At 36.9% G+C, this 23,363-nt stretch overlaps 1 non-coding gene across 1 annotated transcript; it reads right to left on the bottom strand.

The window, feature by feature from the left end:
- Positions 1–13,464: 13,464 nt before the first annotated feature.
- LOC141640328 (small nucleolar RNA R71) lies at positions 13,465–13,571 on the bottom strand. The gene has a single exon (XR_012542959.1). It is a non-coding gene; the product is annotated as a small nucleolar RNA R71 (small nucleolar RNA).
- Positions 13,572–23,363: the final 9,792 nt, after the last annotated feature.

Genomic DNA, 23,363 nt, shown 5'->3' with positions numbered 1-23,363 from the left:
TGAAAGAAGAAAGTGGATGATGCTCCATCAAAAGAGCAAGGAAATTGCAACAAAGAGAGCTTCAAAATATCACCCATGACAAGTGAAGAAGAAGGCTCATTAGCCAAGATAAGAAAGAAGGAGAGTTGTCTTTATCAACTCATGACATTTTTAGTGATCAAGTAGACGAAGTATGCGGTCTTTGGGATGATGAATTTGAAGGTATATTCAATCCCTATATTGGTAATGCTATGACCCAAGACCATCATGGAGAACAACAAGTGCAAAGGTCTATTGAAGATCTTTATCATGAAAATGAACAAGCTTTCGACTACTTCTTCAAGGTGTTGAGCAACATCAACAACACCTTGAACATGCCCGCTTGACATCTCATTATTGGATGAGAGTTTGGTGGTGTCCTCCCTAAACCACCACTTTTAAAATATTCTAACTCCCTAACTTGCAATTTAATTATTGTATTGCATTTTTGTCAATTTTGGATTCACATTTTTATGCCTTGATCAAGATTTTCATAATTTTCGAGAGAAGTGAGGGAGGGACTTATGAGTTTATTGATGTGTAGTGTTTTGCCTTAGTGTGGGGATAGAAATTGCCTAGGCTATCCAAGTCTTTGTAGCGCCCCCACAATGAAGACCACAAGAAATGAAGGAAAAAATGACACGGGTTACGAAGCACCCACGGATGGACCTGAATCCGTGTGGCAGAGGGACAATCCGAGCGACCCGATGAGGATATGCTCGTCCTGAAGAGAACCCAAGCATCCAGGGTCAAAGACGCTCGTCTTGAGAAGCTGGGAAAAACAACTTTTGGGTCTGACTGAGAATCCGAGCGTCCTACAAGGGAATCTGCTCGTCTCAGCCATGACGGTCATCCCAGCGGAAATCCGCTCGTCTTCTCAGTGGCAATTTTTGGTATTTCTCCCTGGAAAGGAATCCGAGCGTCTCCAGCTTACGACGCTCGTCCCAGCTCAAGAATCCGCTCGTCTTGCCTATAAGACGCTCGTCCCCAGCGCGTCTTTTCTTGAAGCCAAAAGCAGCACAATCCGCTCGTCCCGACGCCAGGCCGCTCGTCTCCCCTCTGGTTTTCAAATCCAACGGGTCTTAAAAACCCCATTTTCCGAATTCTTTTCATTCATTCAAACATAAACACTACCCAAAACCCCAAAACCCTCATCCTCTCTATCAACCAAAAATCAAATTTCTCAACCAAAATCAACCAAATCAAATCCAAACTTCCTCAAAACAAAATTAAATCACTCCTTTATCAATAACAAGTGATTAAAACACCTAAATCTTCAAAGTTTGAGTCGATTTTTGGGATACAAGGCAACATTCAAATATCCTAAATCGATTTGGGTATTATTAGAAATTGAAGATTTCAAGCTTTCTTTGGTGTTACTAAGTAAAGGAGCATGGCAAGAACAAAAGGTGGAAGCAAGGCACCCCAAAAGATGACCCTTTCTAAGAGACAACAAGCTCTTCAAGCATCAAAGGCATTGGTAGTTCATAATGCAAGGTTGGAAATCTAAGAGCAAAATCCTCCTATGGAAGCTACTACTTCTACTACTCCGGTTGTTGAACAACTAGCCGATTATCCGGAGGTAATTTTCACTTCCGAATCCCATAGGAAGAAATTTATTTCCTTTGTTAAGAAAACTATCTTGCCCACCAAGTTCATTTGTCAAGACACTTTGTCAAAATTGGGTGTCCTAGAGCAAACAAAGACCTTTTTCGAGTCTATGGGATTGAGTACATTGTTTGAAATGCAAGAATTGACCTACTCCTCCCTCACCTTAGAGTTTTTGAGCTCTTGGAAAGTCACCAAGGTGGAGACCCGAACCAATATTGAGTTTCGTCTCGAGAATGTTGATAGATGCTTGTCTTATGACGAGTTTGGTAAAATATTTGGCCTTAGTGATGACCCGACTTTTACAAAGAAGCCTACCAAGTATAACCCTGCTCCTTTATGGAAGGCCATTTCCGGAAAAGAATTCATGTCTTACCATGATTGTCGTGCTCTCTTAGTCCATCATCCGGGCATAAGAGTATGGCATAAGGTTGTTGGGCATACCTTGATAGCTAGGAAAGGTACAAATCATCTTACTGAACTTGACTTTATTATTCTCGAGTCGACTTTAAACATTGGAAGAGAGTTCACAAAGCCATACAACGCTTTACGACTCTTTATTGAAAGATGGCTCAATGTTGATTGTGGTAAAGAAGGCACATCCTTTATTGTCAATGGAGGATTAGTGACTTATTTGGCTAAGCACTTTAACCGGGATTTCAACAAGAATGACACTTATACACCAGTAAAGGGAGGCCATATTATTGATTTGCACACCATGGTTCAAAAGTTCAAATGGGTCAAGAATGATAGTCTTGATAATAAATTTGGGTGGTTGACAAATGAAGCTAAATCCTTCACATTGCCTAGCAAAATTTGCCGCTTGAATGTTCATAGGCTGAATTACCTTCTCCCACTCTGCGAGGAAGTCGAATATACTATTCAACACCAAGGGGAAGAATTTGCCGAGCCCTCCTCCTCTATTATCACCCCACCTTACCCATTCACCTACCACGAGTTCAAACCCGAAAATGCTAAGGCGGGAAACGACTACTTGACTCTATTGATAAAGGATATGCATAAACAAGCTTATGAAGATAGGGTCAATGCTTAGGGTCAATGCTTACAAAGCACAATATCCGCCCCTACTACATTTTGCTAGGCAAGGACTTCTCGATCCATCTTGTCCTTTGCCTAGTTGGGCGGATAAGGAGGTCTTCTTTCCTAGCACTTCTAGAGGTGGTAGATCGGGTGAAGAGAAGATGGTTGTTGATGAGAGTGATGAGCAAGAAGGTGAAGAAGAAGAAGAGAATGAAGAAGAGGAAGAAGAGGGAAGTGAAAGTGAGAGTGGTAATGACTCCACATCCATGGAGGTTGATGATGCCTCAAGTGAGGAGGTTGATGATGATGACGATGACGCAATGGGCGAGGACTAGCAAACTCTTGGGAGGATCCTACATTCCTACACCTCTTTAAGGTTTGTCTACTTCTCTTTTTTTTCTTATAATTTTTTTATCTTGATCATATTTGTGGAGTCCTAGCACCATTAGAGGACTAACACTTCGGTTCCATTGAGGTTTTCATTTTATTGTTCCCATTTTCAAAATCCAAAATGACAAATTTTAGTTTCATGCATAGCATTTTTTTGCATGAACTCCCCCAAATTTTTTGACATTAGAAATAGTGCCTATTTTGGTTTGGGGAAGTTTATGCATATGCATTGGGAGCTAATCTAAATTATGCTCTCCACTATAACAAAACCCATGCATCATGTAGTGTAGTTTAGTTTAGTTTGCATTTAGCTTAGAAATCATGCATTTTCATATAAATTGCATAATTTCCTATCATATTGGCCATTGAGGACAATGCCCATACTAGTGTGGGGATGGGAAATTCTAACTTGACTTTTTAAACAAAAATAAAAAAAAATGAAAAATTTCGAAAAAATACATAAAAATTTGAAAAATTCAAAAACATGTTCATTTCCTTTGTAGTGTAGTCTTGTATATATTGTGTTTGTTCATCCTTTTTCACATTGATCGACTACGCCACATCCGAGACATGAGGATATAGAAGACCGCATGGTATGATCTTTCCAATATCCTTTTTCCTCTTTATGTTAATGACTATGTGGCTTTATTTTGATTGATGCGGTATAAACAATATGAATTTAGGATTACATTTAGATTATATAGCATACTAGTTGGTAGAAGCATATGCATTAGGTTTTATAAATGTTAGTTGCATCATGGCATATAGTTGCATTTAGGAAAAATTTTGTGAAACCGTCTATTTGGGAAGTTTGACAAGTGTATATAGGCCCTTGTAGATACTTTTTCTTCTTAAAACTTTGCTTGTTAGAATACTTGTAAAATACCCTAGGATGTGTCATACTAGTATCCTTTGACCCATGGATTAAGGCCTAGTCAAGAGTACCTTGTGGTATGATAACTCCTTGGCTACAGTTTATTCCAAGGTTACCCTTGAAACCATGCAACCATCATCCATGTTCTACCATATTTTGTCATCAAAGAGAATGGGCTCAAAAATTGGACAAAAATTTGAGTTCAAGAAATGAAATGAAAAGTCCAAAAGTTTGCACAAATTGCATCAAATGAAAAGAGGAGAAAAAATAGACTCCTATCCTTCAAATATAAGCACCCTCACTACAAATGGGGTGACTTTGAAAATGTTTAAAAGAAATGCAAGAAAAAGTTGAAAGTTGTCAAGTATTGAAATGCCAAACATCAAAGAAATGGCAAAAAGAAAGTGTTCTCAAATGTCAAATGCCACATGAAATTGAGGGGAAAAACAACAACAAAAGCAAACTCCCAAAATGAAACTCAAATACTATCGATCCCTTTTCCATCGTATCCAGTTTTGTGCAGGGTAGAGAGGGGACGACCCTTCTTCTTGTCTAGGCAAGAAGGGGAATTCCGTGATCCTGCTGTGTTTCTAACAACATAGGGAGTCTACTCTTGACGAAAGCATTTATAGATTGAGGACAAAGGTACCCTAGCTTGACACAACTTGGAGGTGATTTTTTGGTATCCTTCTAGGCTTAGTAGTTTGAAGAAACCATATCTATAATGGAATGTGTACCCTTAGATTGCTTCCCCTTTAGATAGTTTCCGCCGCTTAGATGAGGAAAGTGGTTATTCATTTTTGTAGATGTGTCCATTACTTGTTTTGTGTGCTTTAATGCTTGGATGTATTGCCATTTTGGCAAGACCCACCTTGTCTTGCAAGAAGGCATCCTAGCTCATGGTTGTCTTGTTGTGAGATGAAGGGGCGGAGTGAGAACCGCTAAGTGTCTCATATCGGCTATATTAGTAGGTTAGTTTAAATAAGGGTCCTAGTTTTGTCACCTCTTTACTCGGGACGAGCAAAGGTTCGGTTTGGGGATATTTGATGTGACCAATATTTGAGCATATTTAGTCCCCGAATTAGCCTCGTTCCTATGCTTTTTAGTGCATAATAGGGTCATTTACTATCTTTAGTCTTTTGTTTTGCATATTCTTTGAGGTTTTGTTTCCTTGGTAGGAGAGGAGTGCAAACCTTGCATTTTCATGGCAAAATGGAGCTAAATTGATCGAATCTAATGACTAAGCATCAAAGGGAAGACAAGACTAGAAGGCCTATGTAAATAATGAAGTAAATAGGCAATGATGAGAAGATCCTTGCATCTCCAACAAGATCCTTGAGGATTGTTAGAGAAAGAAAAGAAGAGAAGCTGACTGGCTAACAATCCGGGCGTCGCAGTAGACGGGACGAGCGTCCTGGCCTGCTACAATCCGAACGTCCCGTGGCCAATCCGCTCGTCCTTGCCTGCTACAATCCAAGCGTCCCGTGGCCAATCCGCTCGTCCTGGCCCCTCTCAATCCGACCGTCGCCCTCCCCAAGCCGCTCGGATTCCTCTCCAGTGCAGGCCGTCCCTCCCTCAATCTGCTCGGGATGAGCATATTCCAAGAAGACTAGCGAAGCGGAGATGAGCAACTCCTTCGAGAGGAGCACTTTCTCAAATTTTCTTAAGGGTCTTAATCGTCATTTAAGCCCTTAGTAACCCTAATTTATGCTCTTTTTATGTTATTCTAATCTCATCTTAATCTTGTAATCTATAAAATATTATTAAAAGGCAACCCTAAAATGACCAATTAAGTCCACGTAGACAATGCCACGTAGGATTAAAAAAGCCATGCAGATATTCATAATTAATAATTAATATTGACATTTTAATTGAATTTTTTGTGATAAAACATGTTAATAAAATTTGTAATTTATAATTAAAATTGAAATTTTAATTAATTTTTTTTATAATAAATTAATTAAAACACTTCATATTACTTAATACCTACCATTTTTATTAACATTATTTCTTATTTAATTCATTTTTTTAATTAAGCATGGTAATAAATTGATTAAAACTCTTCATAATACTTAACACCTACCAACTTAATTAAAAGTTTTTATATTTAATTAATTTTTATAATATAATATGTTAATAAACTAATAAAAACTCTTTATATTACTTAACAGTTAACACCCATAAATTTCATTAACATTTTTTCCTATTTACGCCACCTCTTGAGTTTCTCAGCAATCAATTATCTAACTAAATAATACCACAAAATAAATTAAAAACAAAATTAAAATATTGGAATTTATGGTTGTATAATCGCTATAAAACTTATAATACCGATAATAGTTTATGTCTATAAAATTTTATTAAAAGGCTAACCTAAAAAATGTGACATGGCAAATTTAATTGTGATGTGGCAACTTTTATTGTGACATGGTAAGAAAAAAAGTGAATTGCATTACCAACTTAAGAAATTTAAAAATATAAGGTAAAAAGATTTTAAAAATATAAGGTATAAAAACAAAAAAGAAAGAAAAAAAATGGTAAACCATTAATCTCCTCTCATAATTTTTGTTATTTATTTACCTTATTTATTTAACCATTATTTCTTTTATTTAATGAAATAACCTTTTAACTTTCCTTTCATCATTACTATATATACTCCGTATTTATGTACCATATTTTTTTTTTCATTCATAAAATTTGAGAGACTTTGTAATATAATGTTTCATATATATAACTATTATATTCACCCTAATTTTCAATTTTATTCAAAAAAATAGCACCTAAAGTATACATAGAAAAGTAAGCTAATTGTTTCGTTTTTTATTTTTTTTATGTTTTGTATTAATTTGTTATTATTTTTTTGTTTGTATTAATGTTGCAGGAGAATGAATTTTCAACTTTATTCAAAAAATTGGTAGGTAAGTATAGCTAAAGAATTAAATTAATTATTTTGCTTTTTATTTTTATTATAGTTTGAATTAATTAGAATCTTATTAGTTATTTTTTTGTGTTTATATTAATTAATATTGCAGAAGAATGAACTTTCAACTTTATTCAAAAAATTGGTAGGTAAACTATACATAGAGAAACCAGATTAATTAATTCACTTTTTATTTTTATTATGTTTTGAATTAATTATAATTTTATTAGTTATTTTTTTGTGTGTTTGTATTATTATTATAGGAGGATGACATACTCACATATCAATAACAATGCACGAGATTCGAAATAATGGCTATGGATCTTCTTTACAGATTTGTTTTCTTGGTTTGGATGACTCTTTCATTTTTGTCGGTTTTTATTTTTTCTACAATGGTGTTTTTAAAATATCGAATTGTAGAAAATCTTTAATAAGTTGTTACATTATTGTCCTTCACTCTTTCCTGCTACACTTTAGTCTCTTTTGTAACACTTATGTTCTATTTAATTTTGTCAAACAAGTTACAAATCAAATTGTTTAGCCAAATTGTTAAAGTACGATGGACATATGTCAATTTGATCTTATCATAGTGTTATAATATGCATAAATAGTAATTAGTTAGGAACCGATTCTTATTCTCCAATTCATTGTCCCAATTCCAATGCTTTCAAGCCTTTAAATCATTTTTTGTTTTTTATCAAATATACTATTCTATAACTCACAATATTTTTTGGATAAATATTTTTTTTGAATGATTTATTTATATTTTATTGTCTCATGATTTAGGAAAGGCTAATATTTCGTATGAAGTATAATAGTATTGTTTTGATTATAATTTTTGATGAATGATCGAATATGAAGAAGCTATGTTTAGAATCGTATATGCATAAATCTCTATTTATTGCGCGAATCCGATAAATGTGTAATTAGTTTTGCTCATCTTATACTAATAATAATAATTATTAGAGTTCACCTATAAAGTTTTGATTTTTACTTTACTCTCTTACTTTTTGTCCCAAATCTAATCTTATATATACTACGGAGTATATTATTATAACAAAAAATGTGATATTTTAAATATATGTAACCTTTCCTTGGAATTATTCGGAATAGTTGTTAAAGTTGGTCACATAAAAGTTCACGACCGTTTCTTTACAAGATAAACATGGGGTCAAGTACTTTAAAATGCACCAAAACGACAATAAAAACAATATCTCCATTCAAGCAATAAAGAGGTAAATTGCAATGTTTGTTGGTGAAGAAAACCATTCATATTCTATAATCTTTAAGTCGATCAAAGCAATATTCAAATAGTAAAGAGACAATTGAAGAATCACTAATTAAAGAGGCAATTGAAGAACCATTAATTAAACAGGCAATTGAAGAATCATTAGCAACTCAAACGAGAAAATTGAGAGACATTGATTTTCTTTCTATAAATCTCATCAAAATACAAATTCATATTGTTTTATTTGATACCAGGTTGTCCAAACCAACATTACCCGTCCTTACAAAAGTCAGTTTTTTTGTTCTCTCTGTAATTTAGAGTATTTTATTGGAATTTTGTGTCTCCTTTTTCCTTTTCTTTTTATTCGTGTATTTATATTTAATAGTCTTAATTGGAGGTACCAAATCAATTAATTAACTTGATAATTTAATTAATGATGTTATTGTAGGAGGTATGTATATGTTAATGCGATCCTAACATGGATGTGCTTTGAACTTCGCGTAATTATTTTGCATACCCAATACGAAATATTTTTACGAGACTAGCATAATTATCCATATCGTACGAGTCTTAGAATTTTGACGGGAGTATTTATTTAAATTCTATATCTATATGTGTACTTACTATAAGTGAAGTAATAAGAAGATTATATTTTTGTAGAGAAAGAAAGGATAATGAATGAAAAGTAATCACGCAATATATTTCGAAGTTATGAGGTTTTTAACTGCATATGAAGTAGAAAATAAATTTCAATGCAATTTGTTCATATATGGAAAGGCGACTTCTTTTAATATTTGTTTTATTGGTAGCAACTTGTACTCAAATTTTTAAATCCTTTGAAAACAGGGGACGACAATAGAGCGTAAATTGATGTTTCAAAACTTCTATAGCGTCAAAATTTTCCATAAGACCAGAAGTCCCCGAAAATTCAATTTAAGGGATTGTGTCCTCGCTTCAAAACAGCCAAGCTATTCACATTTTCGTTTGCGTATCATCCCGAATCAAAAATTTGGAGTATATTAATTTTTTTTTTTAATACCTCTCCCTCGGTCATGTTCATTTATTTACCTTTTTCTAATTAAATTTAAACAAATGATTGAGAGAGGGGGACTATTCCCTATAAGTTATTCACAAATTAAACACCCAAACACAGTCAATTGTTAACGATCCCGTGATTTTCACGGGTTCAAAAACTAGTTAATTCTTAATTAAGCATTAATACAAATCTCATTTCCTTAATTTCTCTATTGTTCATCATTTATTTTGGGTAATTGAAGATTATTTGGGGTTTATTTGGAGGATTGACAACCTTCCATCATTCATCAAGTACTTCTATTATTCTTTGCTTATTATTTTGGAATCATCATTAGGTATAATTCTCTTAATCCCTTTTTAATTATTGTTAATCATCTTCATTTATTCATCTTGTTTTGTCTTCCTAGTATGATTGACAACCTTGTTACCATGTTATGTTTGATGAAATGCGAGCCTATGAATCCTTGCATTTTTTACCCATCACTTATGTTTTCAATGAGACTTGTAAGACATAAACCAACTCGAGTCTCATTAGACCATGCATATAGTTGGATAGGGAGGATTAAATCGACTTGTAGGTGTTGTACAATCTAATCGATTCGGCTCCGGGTCCCAAACCTTCCTAGGGATTGGAAGATATACACTAACTCGATCCCATCACAATAATAATTGCTTGCATCTAGTAGAAAACATGTTTGTATGATCAAATCCCATGAATCCCCTATGAACCCATGACACCCTAGTGCTTTTAATCAATTGTTTACATCTCATTTTAATTATCTTGCTTTTTTATTTACATTGTTATTTAGTTTAGTGATCTCTTATATCAACCCAAATAGTGACACCCTTAGACACGACCATTTGCAATCAAAAATCCTACATCAACACTTCCCTTGGGAAACGACTTTTACTTACCTCTTTACTAACAGTAGAGTAGTTTGTGAAGTTATAAATATTGTTTGGTCTAGGTAATCCTAACGACAAGTAACCGAAAATACACTCCGACCAATCTTTCAAAGAGGCAACAAGCTCTTCAAGCCTCAAAGGCTTTGGTGGTACAACAAGCAAGAATGGAAATTCAAGAAGCTCCTACTCCTATGGTGGAAGCTACTCCTCCTATTCCGGTTATTGAGCAACTACAAGAATATCCGGAGGTAACTTTCACATCCGGTTCTCATAGGAAAGCTTTTATGTCTCTTGCTAAGAAAACAATTTTGCCGACCAAGTTTATTTGCCAAGATCCTTTAACCATATTTGGTGTTCTTGAGAGGACCAAGAACTTCTTTGAGTCTAGAGGGTTGCTTACATTATTTGATATGCAAGAATTGACTTACCCCTCCCTGACCATGGAATTTATAAGTTCATTGAAAATCACAAAGGTAGAGACTCGAAAGAATATTGAATTCCGCCTTGAAAATGTGGATAGAAAAATGTCTTCGAATGAGTTTGGCAAGGTGTTCGGTCTTGAGGACCACTCGCCTTATGAGAAGAAGCCTTCAAAATATGACCCCGCCCCTTTATGGAAAGCAATCACCGGAAGAAAATTTGAATCCTTCCATGAGTGTCGTGCCCTTTATGTCCACCATCCGGGTATAAGGGTATGACATAAGGTTGTGGGAAATACTCTAATTGCAAGGAAGGTCACTAATCATTTCACCGAACTTGATTTCATCTACCATGAATCAACCATGAATGTCGACAAGAAGTTCACCAAGAAATACAATGTACTTTAACTCCTACTTGAAAGGTGGCTTAAAATTGACCATGGTAAGGAAGGAGCGGCCTTTATTGTGAATGGGGGATTGGTAACATGGTTGGCCAAGCAATTTAACCCGGATTTCAACAAAGATGAGACTTACAAGCCGGTTAAGGGAGGCAACCTTATTGATCTAGCCACTATGATCAACAAACTTCATTGGGTCAAGAATGATAATCTTGATAACAAATTTGAGTGGCTCACAAAAGATGCCAAGTCCTTCATTCTACCAAACAAAATTCGCCGACTTAATGTCCGAAGCCCAAACTATCTTCTTCCACTCTCCGATGAAGCCGAGTTAATTATGCAACAACATAGGAAAACTATTGCCGAGCCTTCCTGATGTGACTCATATTTGAGCATATTTACTCCCCGAATTAGCCTCGTTCCTATGCTTTTTAGTGCATAATTAGGTCATTTACTACCTTTAGTTTCCCGTTTTGCATATTCTTTGAGGTTTTGATCCCTTTGTAGGAAAGGAGTGCAAACCTTGCATTTTCATGGCAAAATGAAGCTAAATTGATCACATTCAATGACGAAGCATCAAAGGGAAGACAATACTAGAAGGCCTATGTGGGAAATAAAGTAGATTGGGCAATGATGAAAGGATCCTTGCATCCCCAACAAGATCCCTGAGGATTGTTGAGCAAAGAAGAGAAGAGAAGTGATTGACAAGGAATCCGAGCGTCTCCCTGCCATGATCCGAGCGTCCCGATGCCAAGACGCTCGTCTTGAGGCCAAACAATCCGAGCGTTGTCCCTCCCACAATCTGCTCGGATTCCCATGCAGAACCAACCGTCCCTGCTGCCTAGACGCTCGGGACAAGCATATATCTTGGAGACCACCAAAACGGAGATGAGCATCTCATTGGAGAGGAGAACTTCCTCAACTTTTCTAAAGGGTCTTAATAGTCATTTAAGCCCTTGGTAACCCTAATCTTTGTACCTAATCTCTAGTATAAATACCCCTTTGTACTACCTAGATTAGCAGGTCATCTTAATCTTATCTTAATCAAGCCTTAATACTCTCTTAATCTTGTAATCAACTCTTAATTTAGCATTAATACAAATCTCATTTCTTAATCTTTCCTTAATTTCTCTATTGTTCATCATTTATTTTGGGTAATTAGAAGATCATTTGGGTTTATTTGGAGGATTGACAACCTTCCATCAATCATCAAGTACTTCTATTATTCTTTGCTTTGTTATTTGGAATCATCTTTATAGGTATAATTCCCTCTTAATCCTTTTTAATTATTGTTAATCATCTTCATTTGTTCATCCTAATGAGTGAGTAGTTACCTTAACTAGGGTTAATGGGGAATTAGGGAAAACAAACATGGGGATTGATTCATGCTTAATCTAATATGTTTTTATAATTAATTTGCTTGCTTGTTGTGATTCCAACTTATGCACATGTTATGTTTGATGAAATGCGAGCCTATGAATCCTTGCATTTTTTACCCATCACTTATCTTTTCAATGAGACTTGTAAGACATAAACCAACTCGAGGCTCATTAGACCATGCATATAGTTGGATAGGGAAAATTAAGTCGACTTGTAGGTGTTGTACAATCTCATCGATTCGGCTCCGGGACCCAAAACTTCTTAGGGATTGTAAGATATACACTAACTCGATCCCATCACAACAATAATTTCTTCAATCTAGTAGGAAACATGTTTGTATGATCAAATCCCATGAATCCCCTATGAACCCATGACACCCTAGTGCTTTTAATCAATTGTTTACATCTAATTTTAATCACCTTGTTTGCTTTCATTACTTTATTTACATTGTTGATTAGGTTAGTTGATCTCCTACCTCAACCCAAATTATGACACCCTTAGACACAACCATTTGCAATCGAAAATCCTACATCAATACCCATCCCTTGGGATACGACCTTCACTTGCCTCTTTACTAAGAGTAGAGTAGTTTGTGAAGCTATAAATATTGTTTTGGTCTAGGTAACTTTTAACGACGAGTAACCGAAATCGAACACCGACAAAAAAATGGGCGTTGCCGGGGACGATGTTAACATGATTTGATTTTCTTTGATTGTTTTTTAGTTGTGTCTTTCTTTACCTTGGGGAAGTAAAACTCCTCAAGGTTTGTTATAATTGTTTTCGAGTTGTTTTGATATTTTGCATGTCTAGGAGATCCCAAGGTAACTTGTTACCCATTGATCTTGAAATTGAAAGAACTTTGACCAACAATAGAAGATTTGCTAGAAATACTTTGAGAGGTATTGGTGAGATTGTGGATATTCAACCAAATAATAGTGAGTTTACCAACCCTTTTGCAAGAGAAGGAGAGGATAACCCAACACAAAATCAACCCACAATGCCTAATTTTTCATCACATTCCGTACCAACCGAGGAGAACCTACCAAATGGTACTCCCACACCACAACATTTGACCGGTAATTTCATTGCAAAATCCGCATTTATACAACTAGTTGAGAGAAGTCAATTTGGAGGGATGCCTAGTGAAGACCCTCATTCTCATATGGAGACTTTTTTTGACTATTGTGATGCGATTTCTCAAACCGGAGTTACTCAAGACCAAGTTCTATCCTCCGGAAAAGACTAACATGTTGAGAGCCCAAATCACCGAGTTCAAACAAAGGGACGAAGAATCTTTGTATTAAGCTTGGGAGAGATTCAAGGATACTTGCCGATCTTGTCCACATCATGGACTTAGCGAGTGGTTCCTCGTACAACAATTTTGAAAGGGTCAATATGAAGACACCCGAAACATTCTCAATATGGGATTAAGTGGTATGTTCAACGAAGTTGACGATAATTAAACATTAAACAATATTGAGGAAATGGCGGTCCATAACTCACAATATAGTAGACCTCGGAAGGCTACTAGAGGAGGAAAGCATGAAGTGGACTCTATTACTTAATTGGGTGCTCAACTTAGTGCTCATATTGATACCATTAATTTGAAGTTTGAGAAGGCTATGGCTAAGCTTCAAGAAGCCTCCAAATCACCTAAGTAACATGTTAATGCCATGGTGGCATCTTCATCAATTCCAAGTGGAGTATGTGAGAGTTGTGGAACTTTGGGACATGACCAAAGTGAATGTAGGGGAACAAGTGATCAAGTGAATGCTTTCCAAGCATATAAGAGTAGTACCCCTTATTCCAACTATTAAAATGAAAACACCAAATTCCATCCAAACCTCTCATACAAAAGCCAAAATGTTCAAAACCCTCAAACAACATACACCCCACCTCCAATGAGAAACCAAGCTCAAAGACCCTTTTACAACCAAAACCAAGGTTATCAAAATCAAACTCCATACAATCAATCCAATGACCAAGCTTTTGATGATCAAAAAGCGGTCCTCCAAATGTAAAAGAACCAACAAGAATTTTTTACTCAAATGCAAAAAGATAGTCAAGCAAAAGACATCACCATCAACAACATCCTAGCCCACAACAAAATGTTGGAAACCCAAATGTCTCAATTAACATCTTCTAGCTCTCAAAGACAAAAGGGGCAATTACCACCTCAAAGTAATCCCCCTAAACATGAATCGGTGAGTGCCATCCATTTGAGGAGTGGTACAAGCTATGAAGGGCCAAAGAAGAAAATTAAGGATGACATTGTGGAGACTAGTGATAAGGAAAGAGTTGTGCAAAACTCTAAAGAAGAAGAACCCACCATTCAAGAAGTTTCAAAGAAGAATGAAGAAAAGGCTAAAGAGAAGGAGCCTATTGTGATTAGACTTTCATTCCTAAGTCGTCAAGCTAAGCCTAAGTTTGATGAATAACTTGGAAAGTTCATAGAGATCGTGAAGAACTTAGAAGTCTCGACTCCATTCACGGAATTGATCAATCATGTTCCGGCCTATGCAAAATACACGAAAGACATTCTTACCAAGAATAAATCCATCCGGAAGCTTGAGACTATTGCTTTCACTAAAGAAAGTAGTGATATTCTTCAAGGAAGTTCACCTCCAAAACTCAAGGATCCGGGAAGTTTCTCCATTCCATGCACTATTGGTGACACTACAATCAACAAAGCTTTATGTGACCTTAGGACAAGTGTTAGTGTCATGCCATATTCGGTAAGCAAGAGGCTAGAAATGGGAGAGCTCGAGTGCACTAATATCACGCTTCAAATGGCGGATCGATCAATGAAGATACCTTTAGGGGTATGGGAAGATGTGCCCATAAGAATTGACAAATTCTTCATCCCTGTAGACTTTGTTATTGTTGATATGGAGGAGGATTCCAACATTCCTATCATTTTAGGAAGACCTTTCTTGCACACTGCGGGAGCGGTGATTGATGTGAAACATGGAGAGCTCACCATTGAAGTGGGAGATGAAACAATCACTTTTAATCTTGACAAGACAATGAGAGCTCCCCGATTACATGAGCCGTGTTTCATGGTCGATCACTATAGCCGAGAAAGTGATAGGAAGGAGTTGGCATCTCAATGTAAAGAAAAAGCTATGTGTAATGAATCACCACCCATTTGGAAGAAGAAAGTGAAATATGCTCCATCCAAAGAGCCAGAAAGTTTCAACAAAGAGAGCTTGAAAAGCTCACCCATGACAAGTAAAGAAGAAGGCCTCATTGGCCATGATTAGAAGGAAGAAGAGTTGCTCTTGTCAACTCGCGATATTACTGGGGAACAAGTACATGAAGTATGCGGTCTTTGGGATGATGAGTTTGAAGGGATATTCAATCCCTATATCGACAATGCTATGACCCAAGACCATAATGAAGAACAACAAGTGAAAAGGTCTATTGAAGATCTTTATCATGACAATGAACAAGCTTTCGACTACTTCTTCAAAGTGTTGAGCAACATCAACAACACCTTGGCCATGCCCCCTTGACATCTCACTTATGGATGAGAGTTTGGTGGAGTCCTCCCTAAACCACCATTTTTAAATATTCTAACCCCTTAACTTGCATTTTACTTATTGTATTACATTTTTGTCAATTTTGGATTTATATTTTTATGCCTTGATCAAGATTTTCATCATTTCGAGAGAAAGTGCGGAAGGGACTTATGTGATTATTGATGTGTAGTGTTTTGACATAGTGTGGGGATACCAATTGCCTAGGCTATCCAAGCCTTCATAGTGCCCCCACAATAAAGACCAAAGGAATGAAGAGTAAATGACTTGGGTTATGAAATACCCACAGATGGAACTGAATTCGTGTGGTAGAGGGAAGATCCGAGCGGCCCGACAAGAATCCGCTCGTCCTGAAGACAATCCGAGCGTCCTAAGAAGAAGACGCTCGTCCTAAGAGAGCTGGAAAAAGAAATTTTTGGTCTGACTGAGAATCCGAGCGTCTCCAAAGAGAATCCGCTCGTCTCAATCAAGACGCTCGTCTCTTAAGGAATCCGCTCGTCTTACTGCTGGTAAAATTTGGGATTTCTCCCCGACGAGGAATCCGAGCATCTTCATACAAATCCGCTTGTCCTCCTTCAAAAAGACGCTCGTCTTCCTCAGAAGACGCTCGTCCCAGGACGGTCTCATTTCCAAAGCATACTGAAGCAGAATCCGAGCGTCCCGACCCAGATCCGCTCATCTCCCCTCTGAATTCAAATCCAACGGGATTAAAACCCCACCTTTTCCAATTCATTTTACTCATTCATAACACAAACACATCTCCAAAACCCTCAAAATCCTCATTCACTCCATCCACCAACATCAATTTTCTCAACCAAATTCACCCAAATTAATTCCAAACTTCCTCAAAACTCAAACAAATCACTCCTTTACCAACAACAAGCAATTAAAACACCAACATCTTCAAAGTTTGAATCGATTTTAAGGATACAATGCAAAATTCAACTATCCTAAATTGATTTCGGTCTTATTGAAATTTGAAGAAATCAAGCATATCTTTGGTGTTACTACATAAAGGAGAAGATGGCTAGAACAAAAGGCGGAAGCAAGGCACTCCCAAAGAAGAACCTTTCCAAAAGACAACAAGTTCTTCAAGCTCTTCAAGCATCAAAGGCTTTGGTGGTTCAAGGTGCAAGGATGGAAATTCAAGAGTCTATTCCTCCTATGGAAGCTACTGCTTCTACTCCGGTTGTTGAACAACTAGATGATTATCCGGAGGTAATTTTCACTTCCGACTCTCATAGGAAGAAATTTGTTTCCCTTGCGAAGAAATCTATTTTACCCACCAAATTCATATGCCAAGAGACCTTGTAAAAATTGGGTGTCCTAGAACAAACCAAGACCTTTTTCGAGTCCATGGGATTGAGTACTTTGTTTAATATGCAAGAGTTGACTTACTCATCCCTCACCTTAGAGTTCTTAAGCTCTTTGAAAGTTACCAAGGTGGAGGTTCGAACAAACATTGAATTCTGCCTCGAGAATATTGATAGGAAATTGTCTTTTTGCGAGTTTGGTGAAATCTTTGGCCTTAGCAATGACCCGACTTACACGAAGAAGCACACCAAGTATGATCCCGCTCCCTTATAGAAGGCTATTACCGGGAGAAAGTTTACATCTTACCATGATTGTCGTGCTCTTTTTGTCCATCATCCGGGTATAAGGGTGTAGCACAAGGTTATTGGGCATACTTTGATTGCTAGGAAGGGAACAAACAATTTCACTAAACTTGATTTTATCTATCTCGAGTCGACCTTGAACATTGGTAGAGAGTTCACCAAAAAGCACAACATTCTTCAACTTTTGATTGAGAGGTGGCTCAATGTCGATCATGGCAAAGAAGGCACGGCCTTTATTGTTAATGGAGGATTGGTAACTTATTTGGCTAAACACTTTAACCGGAACTTCAACAAAGATGGCACCTTTAAACCGGTTAAGGGAGGCCATATCATTGATCTAGCCACCATGGTTCAAAAATTCAAATGGGTCAAGAATGATACTCTTGACAACAAGTTTGGGTGGTTAACAAAAGATGCTAAATCCTTCACATTGCCAAGCAAGATTTGCCGATTAAATGTTCATAGGCCAAACTACCTTCTCCCACTCTCCGAGGAAGCCGAGTATATTATACAACACCATGGGGAAGACATTGTCGAGCCCTCATCCTCCATTATCACACCACCTTACCCATACCCCTACCGTGAATTTCAACCCGAAAATGTTATAGCGGGGAATGACTACTTGACTCTCTTGATGAAAGAAATGAACAAGCAAGCTTATGAGGATAGAGTCGATGCTTATAGAGCACAATATCCGCCTCTACTACATCTAGCTAGGAAAGGACTTGATGACCCATCTTGTCCTTTGCCTAGTTGGGCGGATAAGGAAGTCTTGTTTCCTAGTGCTTCTAGAGGCGGTAGCTTGGGTGAAGAGGAGATGGTTGTTGTTGAGAGTGTTGGATAAGAAGGTGAAGGAAATGAAGAGAATGAAGAAGAAGAAGAAGAAGAAGAAGAAGAAGAAGAAGAAGAAGAAGAAGAAGAAGAAGAAGAAGAAGAAGAAGAAGAGGGTAGTGAGGATGAAGAAGGAAGTTCAAGTGCAAGTGGTGATGACTCCGCATCTATGGAGGTTGATGATTGTTGTAGTTTTTGTATTACAAAAGATTACAATATGTAACTAATACAAACAAAGGCACTAAAACAGAAATGAAAACAATATAAGACGGTTTATTACACCCAATCGAATCGTGTTGAACACACTTTCCTTAGAGTATTTCGACCCTATAGCCTTTGGGTATCACGAAATCTCTGTAGGATAAGACGATTCCTTTGTCTAAGGCAAGAACAAAGAACAAAGAACAAAGAACAATAAGAGAGTGGTTTATTTTGTTTTGTTTTGTCAAAATACGAAATGCAAAAAACCTACTGAATGATATTTTAACATTCAATATATATGTATTATATGTGTCATGCATTAATAAATAGAGGATAAGTACGTTGGTTTTTACCAACCAACATATTGGTTTGTTACCAACCAATCAAAGCCAATGACAACCGCCAAATTTGATACTTTCACGCGCGAAGACAGAGAAAGCAATATAACCCCTGTCGGGGCCATGTAACCCCGATCGGGGACGTGATTATATCCGTAATTCTCAAATTTTGCTTCTCAATTTTGGCTAAGTCTATAATTTATATGACTCCGAGTATATAACCCCGATAGGGGATATACTATACTACGATAATACTTTTATAGTATCCCTTATCCATTATACACATGAACTCGATATACGATTATATGAGCATACACTCCGTATTCCCGACTCACATTATATCCATTACGAGCTCAAACCGATTTGACATAAGAAACCCGAATACACTTAAATGTAATTTGATCAAAACCACTAACATTCCTCCCCCATTTAAGTGTATCCCTTGTTTCAAAATAAAACAACAAAGCAAACAAGTCTAGGCATAAATGAAAGTGTCCCAAGGATTGAACTTTCACATTAGTATATTACACATTCCAAATATTCGAGAATCAAGGTGTCCCACGGATTGAACCTTTCAACCCATATTGAATACATGAAGATCACATACACATAGACTCAATAAACTCTTAAAGTTAAAACTTGACACTATTGACCGCCTTGTGTCCATATCCTTTCATGAGAGTATAGGAAGCAAGTCCAAGCCTCTTGAAGCGGCTACACTTCACACTCACATAGGTGAATCTTTCATCGTGCACCTGCAAAATGCACTTTGTCAAAGATTTCATTAAGAAGTATTAAACTTCAACCTCTTGTCATGCAGGTCATGCACATACCTTTCGGGATTATAACATGTGCCTCAATCTTCCACAATAAGCCTTCCAAATTGAACTTAGCCTCTAAAATTTGTTAGAGGGAAGTTGGGTATCTTATCATAAAGATCTTGACGGACTTTAAACCCATCCCGATTACCGACTTTATAACCAAGTCTTTAGCTAATCCCTTCGTCAAGTGATCAGCCAAATTATGATGTGTTCTCACGAAGTCAACGGAAATAACTCCTTGAGTAATCAACTCACGAACCGCGCTATGTCTAACACCAAGGTGCCTAGACTTTCCGTTCTAAACTTCACTATAAGCCCTAGCTAAGGTCACCGAACTATCACAATGGATAGAAATAGGAGGAATAGGTTTTGGCCAAACCGGAATTTCATAAACCAAATTCCTTAACCATTCCGCCTCTTTACCGGCCGCAGCTAAAGCAATGAATTCCGACTCCATGGTCGAACTTGTTATACAAGTTTGCTTCTTCGAAGCCCATGAGATAGCTCCTCCACCAAGCAAGAAGACCCATCCACTAGTAGATGAATGATCCTCCATATTGGTGATCCAACTAGCATCAGAATACCCTTCTAAAACCGAAGGAAATCCGACACAGTTCAAACCATAATCCATGGTTTGCTTCAAGTATCTCAATACCCGTTTTACCGCAACCCAATGTTCAAGGCTAGGATTACTTGTGTATCTACTCAACTTGCCAACGGCAAAGGCGATATCCGGTCTTGTGCTTGTCATGGCATACATCAAACACCCAATCACTTGAGAGTACTCAAGTTGTGAAATAGCTTCACCTTTATTAGGCATAAGCTTAACACTAGGATCCATTGGAGTGTTAACCGGAGAACAATTTCCATGATTGAATTTCTGTAACACTTTCTCAATGTAATGAGATTGTGTCAAAGAGAATCCCTTGTTCTCACGCTTGATCTTTATACCAAGTATCACATCCGACTCACCCATGTCTTTCATGGCAAAGCTTGAAGACAAAAAGGCCTTAGTAAGGTCTACTTGACTTTGGTCGGTACCAAAGATCAACATATCATCAACATATAGACAAATGATGACTCCATTACCGTTGTCATCAAATTTGCTATACACACATTTATCCGATTGATTTAGTCTATACCCATTTGATAGAACAACCTCATCAAACTTATGATGCCATTGTTTAGGAGCTTGTTTAAGTCCATACAATGATTTAATTAACTTACAAACCTTATGCTCATTTCCGGGCATAATGAATCCTTCCGGTTGTTTCATATACACCTCCTCTTTAAGCTCACCATTCCAGAACGCCGTCTTGACATCCATTTGATGGATCACTAGATTATTAATTGCAGCAAGTGCAATCAACAATCTAATAGTAGTAATGCGAGCTACGGGAGCATAGGTATCGAAATAATCAATCCCTTCCTTTTGTCTAAAGCCTTGGATAACCAATCTAGCTTTAAACTTGTCGATAGAACCATCAACTTTCATCTTCTTTTTGAAGATCCACTTGCAACCCAATGGTTTACAACCACGAGGTAAATCTGCAAGCACCCAAGTGTTATTGCCCATTATGGAATCCATCTCATCATTCACCGCCTCTTTCAAAAAAGAAGAGTCATGAGACCTCATTGCCTCATCAAATGTCTTAGGGTCATCATCAATGTGAAAACAATATGGATAATAGTTTTCACATCCATCCCTTGAACCTTCAACCAAATAGGTATGAAAATCGGGACCAAAGGATTTAGCAATCCTTTTTCTCTTACTCCTACGAATTTCAGGTGTTGCTTCTTGAGTTGTGACATTGTCACTTCCCTCAATAGCTCCACTAGAACTAGGTACTAGATCCCTTGGCTTCGGCATTGATGAGAAACGACTCTCATCAAATATCGCATCTCTTGACTCAATTACGGTGTGAACCGAAACAGAATCATTAGGTTCAATTACATAGAACCTATAAGCCTTTGAATGTGAAGCATACCCAATGAATATGCAATCGATGCCCCTTTCCCCCAAGGTTTTAATCTTGGGATCGGGTAGTCTTACAACAGCCCGACAACCCCAAACTCGAAGATAATTCAAGCTTGGTTTCTTTTTGTACCAAAGTTCATATGGAGTGTCTTTATTCCTTTTGTTAGGAATCCTATTTAATAAATAGCAAGCTGTCAACATGGCTTCACCCCAAAATCCGTCACTCAAACCCGAGTAAGACAACATGGAATTAACCATTTCTTTTAGGACTCTATTTTTCCTTTCCGCTACACCATTTAATTGTGGTGTATAGGGAGGAGTTACTTCATGAATGATACCACTTGCCTCAAAATACAATGGGTCATAATATTCACCACCTCTATCGGAACGCAACCTTTTAATCAAAACCGATTGTTGCAATTCCACTTCATTTTTAAAGACCTTAAACTTATCAATTGCCTCATCTTTAGTGTGAAGTAAATATATGTAACAAAACCGACTAAAATCATCAATAAAAGTCACTACATATTTTTTACCACCTAAAGACGGATAATTGCGAAAATCACATAAATCACTATGTATAAGTTCAAGCACATGTGAGATCCTAGACACATTACCAAATGATTGCCTTGTGATTTTTGTCAACATACACGTATTACACTTATTTATGTTCATGTTAAATGATGGAATTAGACCATCTTTAGACATAATTTCCAATCTTTTATAATGTACATGTCCTAGTCTCACATGCCAAAGATATGAAGTATCATTCATAGAGGAAGTAATAAATATGGAACTTTCATTTGGAACAACATTCAACATAAACATTCCATTACAATAATAACCAAATCCAATAAATACACCATGTTTAGATAAAACATACTTATTAGATTCATATACTTGTTTATAACCAAGTTTACTTAAACAACTACCGGATACAAGGTTTTTTCTAATTCCGGGTACATGTAATACATTATTTAATTTTACAATATTTCCGGAACTAAATTCCAACACCACCATGCCACGACCTACAATAGGAGCGGTAGACTTGTTGCCCATAAATAGAATGGATCCATCCATCACTAGTTCATAATCCTTGAACCAATGTCGATCCTTGCAAACATGATTGGTTGCACCCGAGTCTATCCACCATGCCACTACATCATCCTGCACATAAAATGCCTCAGAAATTAATGGTACATAATTCACAACCGAATTAAAACCAATGTCTAAAATCTGACCTTGATTAGTGGGTGGACCTTGGTCATTAGACCCTTGTCCTCCTTGGCTAGTACTTGCACCCTTTTTCTTTTTGTTCTTTCCAACCTTGCAATTTGCTTTCAAATGCCCGGTCTTTCCACAAATCCAACAAGCACCTTTTGGTGCCTTGTTAGACTCATCATTGGTGTTGACAAAGGGCCGTTTCTTCCCTTTAAATTTGTTCTTGGGACCCTCTCCCTTTTCCATCATATTGACGGAAGAGGATCCCATAACATCTTTACCTTTACCCTTGCCACAATCTTGCACCCTTAGAGATTCCTCTATGCGCAAATGGCTACCGAGTTGAACAAGAGTCAACTCTTCCTTTTTATGTTTAAGCATATGTTTAAAATCCTTCCATGAAGGAGGCAACTTGTCTATGATACTAGACACCGAGATAGATTCATTCATCTCCATTTTATGTTGTGCAAATTATCCCAAAATCCGGAGCAAATCATTATATTGTTCCATTACCGGTCTAGAATCAACCATTTTATAATTCATGAAATTTCCAACAAGGAACTTCTTACTAGAAGCATCTTCATCCATATATTTGGACTCA

Source organism: Silene latifolia, unplaced genomic scaffold (assembly GCF_048544455.1).
Source record: "Silene latifolia isolate original U9 population unplaced genomic scaffold, ASM4854445v1 scaffold_75, whole genome shotgun sequence".
Lineage (NCBI taxonomy): Eukaryota > Viridiplantae > Streptophyta > Magnoliopsida > Caryophyllales > Caryophyllaceae > Silene > Silene latifolia.
The sequence above is the reverse complement of the archived record's forward strand: the minus strand, read 5'-3'. Positions and strand labels throughout refer to the sequence as shown.